Below are 18,747 nucleotides of genomic sequence, written 5' to 3'. Positions count from 1 at the left end.
GCAGAAAATTTCTAGGTAAGTGCTTTGTGGATCGGGCACTTAGGTAGAAATTTTCCGGCGATGTAACTTAAATCTGAATATTTAAGTTACACCCGCTGGCTGTGGATTAGGCCCTTAGACACTATCAGTATGAAGATAGGAGAGGATATGAAAACTCTTAGGCCACGTACACACGGTCAGTCCATCCCATGAGAATGGTCCGACGGACCGTTTTCATCGGTTCACCGCTGAAGTGGCCTGATGGTCTGATGTGCGTACACACCATCAGTTCAAAAGTTCCGATCGGGTCAGAACGCGGTGACGTAAAACACACGACGTGCTGAAAAAAACGAAGTTCAATGCTTCCAAGCATGCGTCGACTTGATTCTGAGCATGCGTGGGTTTTGAACCGATGCTTTTGTGTACTAACCATCGGTTTGGACCTATGGGTCAGCGGTCCATTGGTTCGATTTTGAAGCAAGTTCTCTAATTTTTGTCCGAAGGACAAAAGACCGATGGACCGTACACATGGTCAGTTTGGACCGATGAAACTGGACTTCAGGCCGTTTTCATCGGTTTGGACCGACCGTGTGTACGCGGCCTTATAATGTCCCTACATACAATCAGTATGACCATCTGACAAGTGATGAAGGAGGTGGAAGAACTCCAAGATATCCATATGAGAATATGAGAACACCAAATTATCAACACCCATACAGAAGAAACACTAGAAATGAAACCCCTAGGCGTTTTTTAGAGCAGAGACACCAGGAATCCTAGAGGCGTCATTTTCAGGAAAATGGGGTGCAGAGATCAACCAAATGGAGCCCGGAACGCAGACAGGGAAGAATAATGAAGAGGGAAGAAGAATCCAGGAACCCGGATCCCCAGAGAGATCTGGACAGGGAAGAAAGAACAAGAAAGACATCAAGAAGGACCCCAGAAACTTGATCTGGAAGAAACGGAAATCAAGGAGAGGATGCAGGGCGGGAACAAAGAAACAGAAGAGATTAATAGGAGAAGGGGTCATAAACATCAGTGGAGTGGAACTTACTAAAGATGAAATTAAAGTACTGGATAAGGGCCTCAAATTTGCTGCAAAGAAAAATCTTAATAAATTCAATGCGTATGTTGATATAAATAAATTTGCGAGAAGTCTACATATTAAGAAATATATGATGAACAAAACAGGTGGATGTACAGTAAGAAATAAGACTGTGGAAAATGAAGTCCTGTTCAGTAATTTAAAGGAGTTGTAAAGGAAAAAAAATGTTTGCCTAAAATTAATGTCTGCAAGGTAGACAGACAGAATAGTGTAATGATTCTGTTAAAAAAAAGTAAATACCTATTAAATTCCTTCATCTATATCACCTCCGGCGTTCTAGTTTCTGTTCTCTCATTCACTTCCTGGTTTGCGGCGCTCGCTCATGTAAGAACTACATTTCCCAGTATGCATTGCGGCACGCCCAGTAAGTCACACCTCCTTGAAGTCTCTAACACGTAGAGAGCGTCCTGCCGCACAGATGTAGTTCCCAGGAGGGGGCGAGCACGTCACTGACCACCGCAGTAAAGCCTCCCTTCACGATGGTGAGTAACAATCAGACAAGCAGGAAGTGAACAGAACAGAGAAGAAATAGAGCAACTTCTGAGCAAAAACGAACAATGAGGAAGTGAAAAGAGTAATGTCTGCAGGTAAAGGATGCTTATTATGAAAAGAAAATGCTTCCTTTACAAACCCATTAAGAAATAAATCTGAATCATATCTCAGTGATACGAAGCATTTGATACAACTATTGGACACCATAAAACTGGACAAGAGATCATTATATTTGGCTACAGCTGATGTTTAACCACTTCCATACCAGGTACTTACGCAGCTTCCCGCCCAAGCCAATTTTCAGCTTTCAGCACTGTCGCACTTTGAATGGCAATTGCGCGGTCATACAACACTGTACCCAAACAAAATTGGCGTCCTTTTTTCCCCACAAATAGAGCTTTCTTTTGGTGGTATTCGATCACCTCTGCGATTTTTTTTTTTTGCGCAACAACTAAAAAAAGGCTGAAAATTTGGAAAAAAAATTACGTTTTTATTTTTTTCTGTTAATTTTTTTGTAAATACGTTTTCTCTTTCAATTACGGGCACTGATATGGCGGCACTAATGGGCACCGATGAGATGGCACTGATGGACATCGATGAGGTAGTACTGACGGGCACAGATGAGGTGGCACTGATTGGCGGCGCTGGTATGCGACACTGATGGGCACACATAGGCGGCACTGATGGGCACACATAGGCGGCACTGATGGGCACACATAGGCGGCACTGATGGGCACACATAGGCGGCACTGATGGGCACACATAGGCGGCACTGATGGGCACTCATGGGCGGCACTGGGCACTCATAGGCGGCACAGATGGGCACTCATGGGCGGCACTGATGGATACTTATGGGTGGCACAGATGGGCACTGATAGGTGGGCACTGGGCATGGATGGGCACTGTGGGGTGGCACTGTGGGGTGGCACTGGGGTGGCACTGATGGACACTGGGGTGGCGCTGATGGACACTGGGGTGGCAGCACTGATTTTTGCCAGGTTGCCAGTCAGTGCCCATTTGTGGGCACTGACTGGCATCTTTTTTTTTTTCTTTATGCTTTTTTTATTTATTTTTTCTGTCATTTTTTTTTTTTTTTTTTTTCTGTCATTTTTTTTTTTTTGCCCACCCTGGTGCTCCAGGGTGGGCATCCCTGGTGGTCCAGTGTGGCGATCCGAGGGGGGGCTGCGCTGATAAACAATCAGCGCTAACCTCCCCTGTCAGGAGAGCCGCCGATCGGCTATCCTCTCCTCGCGTCTGTCAGACGCGAGTGAGGAAGAGCCATCGGCGGCTCTTCCTGTTTACATCGTGATCAGCTGTGGTTGGACACGGCTGATCACGTGGTAAAGAGTCTCCGCCGGAGGCTCTTTACCGAGATCGGAGATGCAGGGTGTCAGACTGACACCCTGCATCACCGATCGCCGCGATGCGCGCCCCCACGGGCGCGCGCGGCATGAAATCCTGCAGGACGTTCTAGAACGTCCTGTCAGGATTTCATAACCACTTCCCGGACGTAAATCGGCCATAGGCCGGGCGGGAAGTGGTTAATCACTGTATACAATTATAAATCATAAAGAAGCCATACAAGCAACTAACTGGGCATTAAATGGTCTGAGTGACCTAAAAATTTCACAAAAAAAGTTTATTGCCAATTGTTTGGAATATAGCTTAGACCATAAATATTTCTGGCATGAAAACAAATACTATAAACAAATCTGTGGTATAGCAATGGGCGCGAAGAATGCGCCAAGTGTGGCTAACTTGTATATGGCGGAATGGGAAGAAGAAGTCCTATGCAATAGAAAACCCCAACAATTACTTTTATATAAACGTTTTATTGACGATATTTTAGTCATTTGGGCAGGGGATAGGGAGAGTCTTATGGATTTTATTTGAATACGAACGATAAAAACATCAAACTTACATGGGAGATAAGTGATAAAAAAATAAATTTCCTGGATTTAGAGACTATTAAAGAAGGAGAAAATTTGGTAACACTCATTTTAAGACAGTAAATAGAAACAGCTATCAACCCCTTGATAGCTGCCACCATACCCCTTGCTTGGATAATATACCAAAAGGACAGTGTGACGGATCTCAGATACCCCAGGTGGGCACATCCGCCAGACCTGTGTCTTCTGTCCTCCAAACGCAGCCGCAGCCTGCAGATTCGCCACAACCAGCCCTTTACCCCTCAATCACAAGACAATCCACACAGGTGTTGAGGGTTGAACATGCAGAGCACAAAAAAGTTTATTAAAGCCAAGACATACAGTTTTACACACAGTTAGGGACACTCCCCTTAGCCTTGTCAAAGAGGGGAGGGGGACAAGGAACAACCAATGGGAACTGAACATTTGTATATTGAAACAGGCTACAGATAAACATAAAGGGATTATGGTAAGCAGGCTGCCTCTCAATACACATCCCCTGCGGAGAGATGTCTCCAGTCCAGACCATTGTCTATGTGCAATGAACCAAGACAATTAGACACAGCAACAAGGGGGGGGGGGAGAAGGCATGTAGCATTACATTACATTATCTCAATGCCAGCTTGTCCCGGGTCTCCAGTGTCTCCTGGCCCATAATCTGTGGGTAACAGACCCGCCCACAGTCCCTTCCGAAACACACAGTGACAGTGGGTTCTGTCACAGACAGCTTTTAAGATTAAGAAGGAACTGCACCAAAACTGAGGTATTTCTCAAACAAGCAGATTTTATCGGGAAAAGGTTTGTGGAAAAGGGGTACAAACAGGACTTTATTAACAAGAAAATAGAAGCTGGCTCTGCTTTAGAAAGAGATACGTTAATCCAAGACTCAACCAGAAACAATTCATTTACTGGTGGAGTTCCTCTTGTAATGGACTATAGTGTGCAGCAAAAACAAATTGAGACCATTTGCAGGAAATATTGGAACATCATTAAAGCTGACCGCCATCTAGGAACAATACTGCCCGAGAAACCCTTGTTTACATATCGTAGGGCCCCTACCCTAAAGGGATATGATTGCTAAAAATGTATTGGATCCCCCTGTGAAGAAGGCATTTACATTTTTGAATGGAAAAAGTTTTTATCCATGCAAGACTTGTTTTACCTGTAGACATACGAAAGAAAGTAAAAAGAAAAAGGAAAGCTTTAAGTCTGCATTCACAGGAAATGAGTACAAAATCAAAGATTTCATTTCCTGTAAGACTGAAGGGGTAGTCTATCTCCTAGAGTGCCCCTGTAAGATCCAGTATGTAGGAAGAACTAAAAGGGAGCTTTCGAAAAGACTCCGTGAGCATACACAGAATATAAAAAATGGGTTTCCAAAGCACAGCCTATCTCGTCATTACGACCGTTACCACAATAGAGACCCCTCGTCCTTAAAAGTATGGGGTATTAAGAAATACAAGCATCATTGGAGGGGGGATAATATGGTCAAAAAAATCAGTCAGGCAGAATCCCGCTGGATACATGAACTTTGCACTTTAGCACCCCATGGGCACAACGTGGACTTTGATTTAAATTGTTTTATCTCCAATTATGTCTTATACACCAACTACCACTGTTAATTATTATCTTTATTTAGCCCCATTTTCACTATATCTGAGCCTGATATCTCATATTCTCTCACTTTCTACACATTTACTTTAAGACATTGTGAGGTTATTCGATTTTAATTGGTAATCTAGCTATTATCTCCAATATGTGATTGTATTGTTAGGCTCTTGATCCATTTAGCTAGCCCTTTATGGAGTTTTATTGGTTTTATTCTATTTATCATAGCCATAGGGGTTATTGATGTTTCTATTTTAATTACTTATTTTATTAACCTTTATGATGAGGATGAGCACATCATTATAATTATTATTTTATTTACAATAAACCTTGTTATTCTACAATATTTTATATGGTAGGACCATCGGATGCACTATTTTATTGATATTTATCATTTGTTATTGGACCACTAGAGGGTGCTCCTGCTTGTCCCAATGGTGTGATGATACAATATTAATATTTCCGATAAAGTGTATGATGAATTTTAACCACCAGAGGGAGCGTCCGATGGCCGTACATTTGTTTTATTTAAATAAGAAATGAATTATTGCCTGGATGGCAATAACGACAATTATTTTTTTCAAACATGCTGCATTTTTTAACGTCGTCTTAAATTATGTAATTTTTCGGGTTGTAAAAAATGATTGTGTGTGGGCTAAAACGACGTTAAAAACCCGCGCATGCTCAGAAGCAAGTTATGAGATGGGAGCCCTCGATCTGGTAAAACTACCGTTCATAATGGAGTAAGCACATTCATCACGCTGTAACAGACAGAAAAGCGCGAATCGTCTTTTACTAACACGGAATCAGCTAAAGCAGCCCCAATGGTGGCGTCATTTGCATGGAATTTCCCCTTTATACTGCTGTCGTACGTGTTGTACGTCACCGCGCTTTGCTAGAGCATTTTTTAAAAACGATGGTTTGTGGGCAACGTCGTTTTAATGATGAAGTTGGAAAAGCGTTGTTTTTTCTACATGCTGAAAAACGTAGTTTTTTTTTTCATGCTGAAAAATGATCGTGTGTATGCGGCATCACACCTTGGCGTGTAGCTGCCAAGACTGAGGTAGAATCAGAGCTCTCTGTAGGGGTGGACCTTGTCCCAGTTACAACCATCCTATTCAAGTAACAAACAAGTAGAAGAGTTTTAACAGAGAAAGGAGATATTTTCAGGACTGGCAGGTCTGGCAAGGGTGATCGAGCATGACAAAACCCAATGTAAAAGTAAAACCCTACTGAATTCCCAGAAAACACAGGAAATTGTGTATATATATATATATATATATATATATATATATATATTTTTTTTTTTTTTTTTATATATTCTAATGGTGGGCATACCAAACACTTTTTCTGGCAGAGATTTCAGTAAAAAGTTGTGTTATTGAGTTAATGTTCAGTTCTTACTGTGTTTTATTAACCGTTGTTTGTGTTGCAGAAACGCCATTCAGCTGCAGCACTGATCTGTTTATACTGACAGCAGCAGGGTGTGCTTTCAGAATACATACATCAGTGATTACAGCACTGTAGAAGGAGATTTCTCCACCGCAGTTACAAAAAAAATGTATATGCCTGGGGTGGTCAGTTTCGGCATATGTTTTTTAAACTTTTTTTGACAGAGATTTCTATCTGAGCCGCTAGATTGCTTTTACAAGCAGTTGGAGGGGACGTCTCCCGCAGCCTTCCACGGTTTTCTCAGGATCTCCAGACACACTGGGGAACCTGAGAATGCAGCTGGCAGTTCTGACAGTTAACCATAGAGCTGATCATAGACCGGAGGGGCTCCAATCATTTATATGGTCTAAGAAGCGGGAAGCTACAATCATTTCATTACTTCGGTTTCCCTGGATAGAAACAGCGCCGTATTTTAATTGGCAAAGCATCTGATCACACCGATCTTGGTGTGGTCAGATGATTTAAGGGCAGATCTAGAGTCTAATAGACCCCTGACTTCTCCCAAAAGAGTACCTGTCACTGCCTAATGTTATCACACAGGATATTTACATTTGTTGTGATAACAATAAAAGTATTAAAAAAAAAAAAAAAGACAGTGTAAAAATTAAAAAAAAAACTAAAGCACTCCCGCCCCCACATGCTCATGCGAACAGGCGAATGCAAGCATTGGTCTTGTGTCGTATGTAAACAGCAATTTCACCATGCATGTGAGGTATCACCACAAACGTCAGATCAAGCACAGTAATTCTAGCAATAGACCTCCTGTGTAAATCTAAAGTGGTAACATGTAAAGGCTTTTAAAAATGTACGTAGATTGTCGGCGCTTCACTGGCATGCACAATTTTAAAGCATGCCACGTTTGATATCTATTTATTCGGTGTAAAATCATCTTTTTATTGTTTACCAAACAATTTGGTAATATATTGTATTTTGTGCATTAAAATTCTTAAAAAGTTTTGCTTTTTGAAAAATCGATGTGCATGTAGCGCTACCCCCTCAGGAGCCGCTGGTTGTTGTTGGGATTGGCATATTAAGTTACCTTTCGGTGTTGTCTAGGGGTGTAGCTGATGAGTAGAGTAGTGAGCGAATGTCCAGTCAATGAATAAAGGTTTTCAAATGCTTTATTTCCAGGCCCAACAGGGCCAAGATCAACATCAAATAGGGAGAAAAGGTTGATGAAGCAGAAGAGAGAACTTTGCAGTATCAGGCCTGGATATGAACCGAGCAATCCTGCTCTCAGTAGTATCATTTTCAGTTCGTCGCCACTCTAGCCAGAGTGGGTGAAGTGCCCTCGGACAGACTCCTGCCACGAGTCTGGCAGCCGAAGTGTCACTTTAGATTGCTGGGAGGAACAGGCCTCTGCCACAGGCCTGGCTCTAGGGCCTCTGCCACAGGCCTATTACTTTGAATGAGCTAAATGGACGAATTGAGCGAATCCTCCCAGTAGATTTAAGCATAGGTCACCGGATGACAGCAAAGTGTACTTGTCAGCATTCCGGTCACCAGATCCCCGATGGTTCGTTCAAGCCCTGTTGGATAACCTGCCTCTGGGTTCTCCTCAAGCCGACTCCCAATCGAGCGGCACCCAGCCTGGGATCCTTTCAATAGAACTGGGGACCCAGTAAGTCACTGGGGCCCCTCTCAGGAACATGGAACTCCGCGTAGAATGCGACCCCGGCCTGGTAGACCATCGCCCGGGTCCGTTGGATGCGCACACCCTAAAGGTGGGTGCCGCACCTGGAACCTGAAACCTGTGAAAGACCAAGGAAAATGGCGTCTGCCACAGATATACTCCTCCCCAGCATGCTCCGCGAGGGAAAACTCCTCTAATTGGCTGCTGGGGAAATGTGGCTCTGCCAGAACCCCTCTAGCGCCACCTGTCGCCCAGGGGTGAAATGACACCCCTGGAGCGCAGACTGACCTACAGGACAGTTCAGGAATGACAGCAGCCTAAATTTAACAAATTGCAAATGGGAGCAAAATAATTCTCCCATTCCCCACTAACTTTAGCGTATTGCCCATACTGAAAGTAAGGGGGCGCTACATGCAAATACTGTATAACAATTTTTTTGGTATGTGGTAAGGAAAAGGGTAAATACTGCGCTAGTGGTGCTTATATAACAAAATTAAACTAAGTGAATAATAAGCTGCGACATAAAACATGTGATAATCATGTGGAAAAAAATGTGCAAAGGAAATAGTCGCACTAAAATAACATTTAGAGTGTATATAGAAAAAGTCCAGGTGCTTGTTGAAATATGAAATGGAAATATTCTAATAAAATATATGTTAAACAAGTGCATATAACTGCTACACAGATAAGTGACATACAGTGAAGAGCACCAAATGTATATAAACGCAAAATATATTGAAATGCAAACCATCACACAGATCCCTTCTGCGTGAAACAAAAATCCGTGAATAAAGATGGCCAATGTTCATGCGTGTAAAAAAATGGAATAATAAAATGTAACATATATTGAGTAAAAAATATGACAATAAAAATAGTCCAATATATCTAAAAAGAAGAAGGAAAATTCCAGTCCCACAATGGAAAATGCATATACGTTAAAATTGAAGAAAGAAAGGGATAAAATGGCTGTTCACCACCACCAAGATGTAATCCTCCTCCTACGGTACCCACAGGTAAAAAATGTAACCTTACCAGATAAGGTGGACCTTCCTAGGGCAAGGTCATAGAGGCTTGCAGATGAACCTCTGTGGGGTCTTAGTACTCCTCCACAATGTCGAGATCATCTGACTCCTGTAGTCCTCTTCGTCTCCACTCTAAATGTTATTTATTTATTGTATAACAAAAAAAATTGCAACACCCACCATGTTATTCGGTAGGGCCTATGCTTTAAAAAAAAAAATGATGGGAAAAAGAATGACAGATCCAAATACAAAACAACAGGAAGGCAGCAATTGAAGAACTGGTTGACTTGGCAAAGCCTCTGTACCCCAGGGCATACATAAATTATGTTAGAATCTGCAAACTTGGGGACCTGAGCATGAACTTAAATATAAGGAGCCCAAGAAGATTGTGGTCTCCAAAAGATGGGGAGCAGCAGCAGCAGACATATATGTGCCCAGGCTGTGGTACTTCAACAGGCTGATATTTCTGCATACCAAACTTAACCACGACCAACACTCTCCACACTTCACACCTCATCAGCTGAGGCCTTATATTTTTTAGCACTCCCACCACAATACAAAAAACAATAATAGATTAAAACTAAAGATTTTATGCCATTATTCAAGCATTTTTTGGTAAGCCAAACCTAAAATGACATACTCAACTACAAATAATAGAAAAAATATGTTCCAAATCATAATATTTCAATACAAATTAGTATCCCCTGAAATCTGGGCTCTGAGTTGGCCACTGACCCCCATGCTGCTGGGGTGGGTTGGCTTGCTGTGGTGGGTTGGCTTGCTGGGGTGGGTGGGCTTGCTGGGGTGGGTAGGTTGGCTGGGGTGGGTAGGTTTGACTGGTGTGGGTAGGCTGGCTGGTGTGGGTAGGTTGGCTGGTGTGGGTAGGCTGGGTGTGCTTGGAAGCTTGTCTGGGGTTGGTAGGCTGTCTGTGGTTGGTAGGCCTGTTGTACATTGGCTGGAGGTGCGTGTTCGAAATCACATACATGTGAAATAGGGGTTAGCTCCCGTTTCCTGGCCTTGCTAAGGAGCTGGACCATGATCCCCTCACATAGCTCCCTTTGATCGGCATCAATTTCCCGTAGTTTGTTTGCTATAAAACAGCCAAACCCTTCTGCACTAAAACAGCCAAACCCTTCTGCACTATCGGGTGCTGTGGTGATGACCAATGTGGCCCTACTCAAGAATTCGGCTGTTGCATCATCTAGGTGTTGCCTCTTCTTGGTCCTTTTCCTAGGAGGGTTCAGTGTAGGGATTCTGCATTGTGTGGACTATCTGCTGGGCCCAGCCTCTTCTTGGCTGGCAACGTCCTGTGTCTGAAAAAGGAGCATCATTTCTTTTTTCTTGCCATCATAACAACACATTAACATCATAGTATATCTGAATGCACATATTTTCAGGAATACTATACCTGTGTCAAGCTGAGCTCCTCCTCCTCCTCCTCCTCCTCCTCATCCTGAGTTGGTTCAGCCTCAGTATCTGTGGCCTCTGCTGATGCGGATGCAAGTGTGGACAGATGTTTTCGTGGCTCAGTTTGGTCCTTTAAAAACATCAGGCTGCTGAAGTACCATAGCTTGGGCACATACACATCATCTGCTGCAGCTCCCGATCTTTTTGAACCCTCAATCTTCTTGAGCTCCCTCAGAAAAGTGCTCCTCAGGCTCCCAATTTTGGCTTTTATTTGGGTCTCGTTGGCCCTGGGGTACACAGTCTTTGCTTCTGCCACCAGTTCATCAATTGCTGCCTGCCTTTTATTTTTATTTGAGTAGTCTTTATTGGTTACCTGCCACAGACATGTGTGAGATCTATAGAGATCAATAAAAGCTGTGATGAAGGCTTTTGAATTCAGCTTTCCACCCTTTGCTTTCGGCATGTTTTTTATGAGATATCTGCAATAAAGGATACAATACAACCAATAAGTGCTTGCTTTAACTTCCTAACCTGCTTATACAATCTCTGTTTGCTCTAAGCTAAATCATGCAGTAACCACTAGTGTCCCAATGTATTCACCTACCTTCGTTCCGCGTATACCTTCGGCTGCACGTAGAGTCGTTCCGTTAGGTTCGTGCATGCGTCCGTGACATCGAGCGCTCATTCTTGATTTATATAGCCTGCGCATGCGTGAAGCTTCGCTCTACGTGCGTCATGACGCTGGGGCGGGACCACATTCCTTTTTCTTCATGCGACATTCTGGGATGTGTGAGGGAGAACGTGATGGCGGAACCCACGAAAACGAATAGGCCCCGCGGTGGAGGCGTTTATAGAAAACACAAGGCCACCCCCATGAGCAAGGGGGAGATGGTGGAGATGGTTCGCATCTTTGAGAAGTACGATTACGATTGTAAACTCGAAAATTATGATAGGCCCAACAGCCATAAAGACTGGGTTCTGGAGAAGGTCCTCGCGGTATTGGAAGGAGATTATGGTGTCCAACGAACGGAAGACCAAATCCGCAAACGATGGTCAGATTTGAAGCACAGAGAGCAAGAAAATTTTGAAGCCATTCACCGCACCATTATCAAAAGAAGTAAGTACATGTAATTAGATAATTATTTGGCTGTACATTATAGATGGATGAAATTGAATGTGTTTTTTTTCTGGTGGGGCCTACAGAAGAAGTTAATGCAAGTTTACATGCAGTTCATTATAATTGTAAAGTTGTTCTTATGTCTTGGCTACTTTTGTCAAATCCTTAATATACTGTATTCTAATTTTTTCAACAGGACAAAGGCACAGAGAAAGACACCACAGGGGACAAAGGGAGGCTTCCCTTGGCCGGGCTCCAACAGGGGAGAGAACAGGGGAGACAACAGGCCCAAAATCTGCCCCAAAACGTAAGTTAATAAAAATCCTAATGTGCTTTTGCCAGTGACAGGGGTGTTTATAGGTAGGACAAATTACACTTTATGTTAGATGCGTGGCTCATCACTGACCATTAATGACACATTTGCAGGGTAGACATGGGTAGAGGAGAGGCCCTGGGGATCAGAGTCACGCAGAGTCACGCCTGGTAGATTTCACATCATATAAACCATATTGCCATAGCAAACAAGAGTGATGGGTGTCATCTGTCTGAGTTGTTTAATGTTTAATGTGGCCAATATATAGACATGTATTCACACATTTTTAATGACATCATACTCCTGTTCCCTAGCATTGCGTTTATTTTAATAATGCATAGTGTAGTGCACTAGTGTGGAGCAAACTGGTTCACCAGGGCAAGGTTGTTGTACTTTAAAAGCAGCACATGTGATTATGTTAATATAATGTAATTTTGGCGAGGATTCATAGATGATTTATTCTTTCATTTTAGAGGATTGTGAGTGTGCTCAGCACCAACCTTTGCAGGATTTGGAGGATAGTGCTGGACCCAGCAAAGAGCCACCAGTCGACAGCACATCCCCAGACACCAGATATGCTGAGGGTGAAGGAGTGCAAGAAATGCAAGATGAGCCTTCGGAGGTTGTTGTTTGCCCCAGTAAGTTTTTGGAACATGTGCCTTGCAAAATCAACACCTGTTTCTTGTTTCTAGGTCCACACCACACACGCCTACACCACAATAGCAAATTATTTAGTGTATTCAACATTTGAGCATGTAGAAGGGAGAGGTGGCAGTGGTGTTTAGGTAGATGCATGTGAAGACACATGGATATGCACCTGGCCCAAGATTTACAGAGTATTATCTGTAGTGTGTACATTCACTAGTAGTGTAGGTGTATTATGAAGATGAAAAAGGTTGTTAGGACTAATTGAGTGTCTAGGTTTTGGTAAGTATTTCATGAAAATAGACCAGATTGTTTATTTTATATTTTTTGGGATTGCCTCAGTCACTTGACCATCAAACCCATTTAAAATTTTTGTCTTTTTCCAAGGCCACCAACTACCAGGATGCACTATTGGTCGGATCAGTGCTGATATGCTGCAGGCAATGACAGAGCTGGAAAATCTCAAGGAGGCTGCCACTGGTGTTCAGAGACGAATCCGGGATTATTACGACCTGTTAGCAAAATTTTAGTTGTTTTCTATCGTACATTTCTAATTACAAACGTTCCCTCGTGTTCAAGGATTTTTTATCATGGAAATATTTGTAATTAGCCTTGTTTGCACATGCTCAGTTTGTGAGAATTCAAAGAATTTGCACTAATTCTATTTGCACTACGCACATTTTTGACCATGTGACTTTTTTCGCCAATACAATACTTTAATTGGTTGGTCATTACCACAAAATGACAATCTTTATGTGTGATTTCAGGGTCTCAGCTGAGTGTTTATCCACTCTTCTTCTCCTGGTGCCTACAAATGTCATTTTGTTAGTTTTTAAGGGCTAGACCTTAAAATCAGACAAAAATGCACATACAAAAATGCCCAATGTATCGAGGACAAAAGTGGAACAACTTGTCATTCTGACCCTGGGATTGCACCAGGAGAAGGAGAGTTGAGAAAGACTGTGCTAAGGGTCAGTTCACATCAGACGCAGTTCCATTCATTTTGGTGTGCATTTTTGTATGCGACAAAGATGCAGGCACAGTGTTTGACATGCACTCCATTATGGTTCCGGTCGGCTCTAGCTCACAACATGGTAGTCCGTTTCCGGTGATAAGGATGACTACATGTTGTGAGCTACAGCCAACCACAACCCACGGAGCGCATGGAGACCACTGTGCATGCATTTTTGCCACACCCAAAAATGGAACACAGAATGAACAAAAGTGCATCTGGACAGACATTTACATTAGTAAATTTGATTTTGTTGCGTGAAGAAAGCTGAAAATGGTTACATTTCTTCTCAAAACACTTGACAATGTCTAGGGCTGTGTTTTAAAAGATGCATGTTTAGCGTTTAACCAAAAAAATACACAATTGTGTTATTCCTGAACTACCAATGTTTTTGTATTTTGTAAACTGCCAAAAAGTGACATTGGATTGTGCAGGATTGAACAATTATATTTTTTCAAAGAATTTGTGGCTTATTATTTATCTAATCACTACTACCAGTATATTTGCATATGGAAAAGGGGTGTAGCAGAACCAAAAGGCATAATAATAATACACATAGCTGTTTGTAAATTTAGAAAGGCTAATTCAACATTTGCTTGGTTCAAAATATTTAATGCTAATCACAGCAACATTTCATTAATCAGTAAAATAATATTAATAAACACACATAACAGCATCTTGAAACTGAAATTTGGGTTTTCAAAAGGAACATCAGAAAGCTTCTCAAAAAACTACAGGAGATCTTGCTGCCAAGGCACTGCCCCTCTACCCACAAAATAGTCCATATATTGCTCCCGCACCAGACGGGCATTCTGGGAGGAGACAGCAGGTCTAGTTAGTTGCAGGGCTGGCATCACTGCGTCTTAAGCTGGCCGTCCACCTGAGGGGTCATCAGTGTGGCCGGAACCAATGTAGTTAGCAGCATTCCTCCGTAGAAAATTATGGAGGATGCAGCAGCACAACACCACATGATTAATTTTGTATTCCGCCAAGTGAATGGCAGTCAGAAAAAGCCGAAAACGACAGGACAAAATGCCAAAGGCGTTTTCAACCACCCTTCTGGCACGAGATAGTCTATAGTTATATATCCGTTGCTCAGGGGTGAGGTTCCTCATTGGAAAGGGCTTCAAAAGATGTTCCCCAAGAGCAAACGCCTCATCTGCCACAAAAACAAAGTTGAGGCCCTCCACGTTGTCCTGCGCAGGTGGCAAATGTAAGGTGCCAGACGTAAGACGCTGACGGTATGAGCCATGACACCTCCATCAGAATGACGACCATTCATACCGACATCAACATATAAAAACTCATAATTGGCAGAAACAATAGCAAGCAGAACTATGCTGTTAAAGCCCTTATAATTATAAAAATAAGAGCCTGAGGCCGGTGGAGGAACAATTCGGACATGTTTGCCATCAATGGCACCCCCCACAGTTGGGAAAATTCCACTGATTGGCAAACTGGGCCGCAACATCCTGCCATTCCTCAGGGTTTGAAGGAAACTGTGGAGTCAAGCAAAGAAAAATTAGTTAATACTTGAGCACAAAATAGTATCAGCATTTTTAAAACATACATTATAGGGGCAAGAGAACACTAAAATATATCCAAACATTTGTTGAATAAAAATTAACAAGCAGAGCTAATAATATGCTTCCTGACTCCCTCTGGTGGCAGATTAAATACATTTTGGGGAGATAATGTTGAATGCTTAAAGCTTGGCAAGTGTTAAGAACTCTCTCCTTTTCCATGGGACCAATATGGTGACCCAATGAAGGATCAGGTTGCAACCGACTTGGGTTTTTGTGATTGTCACACCAGAGGGTAGACAATAACATAATAGATACAAATAAGACAAAGTACAAATAAAATATTTTGGAGAAATCATGAAGTGTATCAAATGTGAAAACAAAGAAAACAACTTACCCGAATATAGTCCTTCTGCAGGACTTGAATAATGGCACAGCAAGTGTCCGGAATTATGTGTCCCAGAGCCTGGGGAGAGATCCCAGTGGTGAACTTGATGTCCTGAAGACTTCTTCCTGTGGCCAAATAACGCAAAGTGGCTATGAGCCGTTGCTCTGCAGGAATGGCAGGCCTCATACAGGTGTCCTTCTTGCTAATATATGGGGACAGCAAGTTTAGAAGACGCTGGAAGCAGGCATCTGACATCCGAAGATAGTTCCGAAAATCATTCGGATTGTTTTCTTGCAGCTCCCTCAGCAATGACATATGGGAAAATTGGTCCCGCTGAAGCAACCAATTTTTGGTCCAAACAGTCCTCCTCTTCCTGGTCCTGGTCCGGGCTTAAGCAATAGCCAGAACTCCAAGACCATAAACAGCCCGTTCTCTCGCTGGATTCCACAACATATCATTATCGAGCGAACGCACGCAAAGTAACGACCAAAAAGGCACGAAAATGGAAATCGGGAAAGCACTCACACGAAACGTCAACTAACTATATAGTAGCTGATGGAACGCAACGCGTGACGTACGAAAATTGAACTTCCTCTTTGAATTGCGTGGCAGTACGTTAAAACGTCACTACGTTCGTGTTGGTTGCCGAAAAAGTCTGAGTGTGTGTATGCTATGGGTGTGATCGGACAAATCAATTAAGTCAAAAATCCAAGGGAAATTTTGTTGGATGTCCGACCGTGTGTACGAACCTTTAGAGTGTATATAGAAAAAATCCAGGTGCTTGTTAAAATATGAAATGGAAATATTCTATTTCTAATAAAATAAATGTTAACCCCTTAACGCCCGCCGCACGACTATTTACATCCGCAAAATGGCACGGACAGGCAGATGGGCGTATATATACGTCCTTGTCTTCTAGCGGGTGGGGGGTCCGATCGGGACCCCCTCCGCTGCGTGCGGCGGGCGGATTCCCTCGGGGAGCGATCCGGGACGACGGCGCGGCTATTCGTTTATAGCCGCTCCGAAGCACGGGGAAGCCGTGTTTACATACGGCTTCCCCGTGCTTCACTGTGGCGGCGTATCGATCGAGTGATCCTTTTTATAAGGGAGACTCGATCAGTCCTACAGCCACACCCCCCTACAGTTGTAAACACACACTAGGTGAACCCTAACTCCTACAGCGCCCCCTGTGGTTAACTCCCAAACTGCAACTGTCATTTTCACAATAAACAATGCAATTTAAATGCATTTTTTGCTGTGAAAATGACAATGGTCCCAAATATGTGTCAAAATTGTCCGAAGTGTCCGCCATAATGTCGCAGTCACGAAAAAAATCGCTGATCGCCGCCAATAGTAGTAAAAAAAAAAAAATGTATAAAAATGCAATAAAACTATCCCCTATTTTGTAAACGCTATACATTTTGCGCAAACCAATCGATAAACGCTTATTGCTATTTTTTTTTACCAAAAATAGGTAGAAGAATACGTATCGGCCTAAACTGAGAAAAAAAAATGTATATATGTTTTTGGGGGATATTTATTATAGCAAAAAGTAAAAAATATTGAATTTTTTTCAAAATTGTCGCTCTATTTTTGTTTATAGCGCAAAAAATAAAAACCGCAGAGGTGATCAAATACCACCAAAAGAAATCTCTATTTGTGGGGAAAAAAGGACGCCAATTTTGTTTGGGAGCCATGTCGCACGACCGCGCAATTGTCTGTTAAAGCGACGCAGTGCCGAATCGCAAAACCTGGCCTGGGCATTTAGCTGCAAAATGGTCCGGGGCTTAAGGGGTTAAACAAGTGCATATAACTGCTACACAGATAAGTGACATACAGTGAAGAGCACCAAATGTATATAAACGCAAAATATATTGAAATGCAAACCATCACACAGATCCCTTCTGCGTGAAACAAAAATCCGTGAATAAAGATGGCCAATGTTCATGCGTGTAAAAAAATGGAATAATAAAATGTAACATATAGTGAGTAAAAAATATGACAATAAAAATAGTCCAATATATCTAAAAAGAAGAAGAAAAATTCCACTCCCACAATGGAAAATCCATATACGTTAAAATTGAAGAAAGAAAGAAAGGGATACCCACAGGTAAAAAATTGAACCTTACCAGATAAGGTGGACCTTCCTAGGGCAAGGTCGTAGAGGCTTGCAGATGAACCTCTGTGGGGTCTTAGTACTCTTCCACAATGTCGAGATCATCCTACTCCTGTAGTCCTCCTCGTCTCCACTCTAAGGCCCCATACACACGATAGAATTTATCCGCGAATACGGTCCAGCGGACCGTTTCCGCGGATAAATCCTCTCGTGGATTTCGGCGGATTTTCATGCGATGGTGTGTACACACCATCGCATTGAAATCCACGCCGAAATCCTCTGGCGATGACGTGTCGCGCTGTCGCCGCGATTATGACGCGGCGACGTGCGCGACGCTGTCATATAAGGAATTCCATGCATGCGTCAAATCATTACGACGCATGCGGGGGATCCCTTCGGACGGATGGATTCGGTGAGTCTGTACAGACCAGCGGATCCATCCGTTGGGATGGACTCCAGCAGATGGATATGTTGTGCATGTCAGCAAATATCCGATCTGCTGGAATCCATCCCAGGGGAGATTTATCCGCGGAAAAAGATCCGCTGGCGTGTACACACCATAGGATCTATCCGCTGAAACCCATTTGCTGGGATTTATCTGCGGATGGATTCTATGGTGTGTACGGGGCCTAAATGTTATTTTAGAGCGACTATTTCCTTTGTACAATTTTTTTTGTATAACAAAAAAAATTGCAACACCCACCATGTTATTCGGTAGGGCCTCTGCTTTTAAAAAAAAGTGATGTTTGAGAGTTCAAAGTAATTTTCTAGCAAAAAAATTTTTTTTTTTTCATGTGCACAAAAAGTGGCAGAAAAGTATTGGTCTTCAAGTGGTGATGTGTGGTGTAAGCTTCTAATGTTAGGCATAAAATGCCAGGGCGGTTCAACCCCCCCCCCCCCAAATGAACCCTTTTTCGGAAAGTAGACACCCTAAGGTATTTGCTGAGGGGCATGAAATACAATAAGCACCTTCAGGCTTTTAGAGGACGTTATTTCCTCATTTCACT

Source organism: Rana temporaria, chromosome 1, assembly GCF_905171775.1.
Source record: "Rana temporaria chromosome 1, aRanTem1.1, whole genome shotgun sequence".
Lineage (NCBI taxonomy): Eukaryota > Metazoa > Chordata > Amphibia > Anura > Ranidae > Rana > Rana temporaria.
This window is presented reverse-complemented; position numbering follows the sequence as displayed.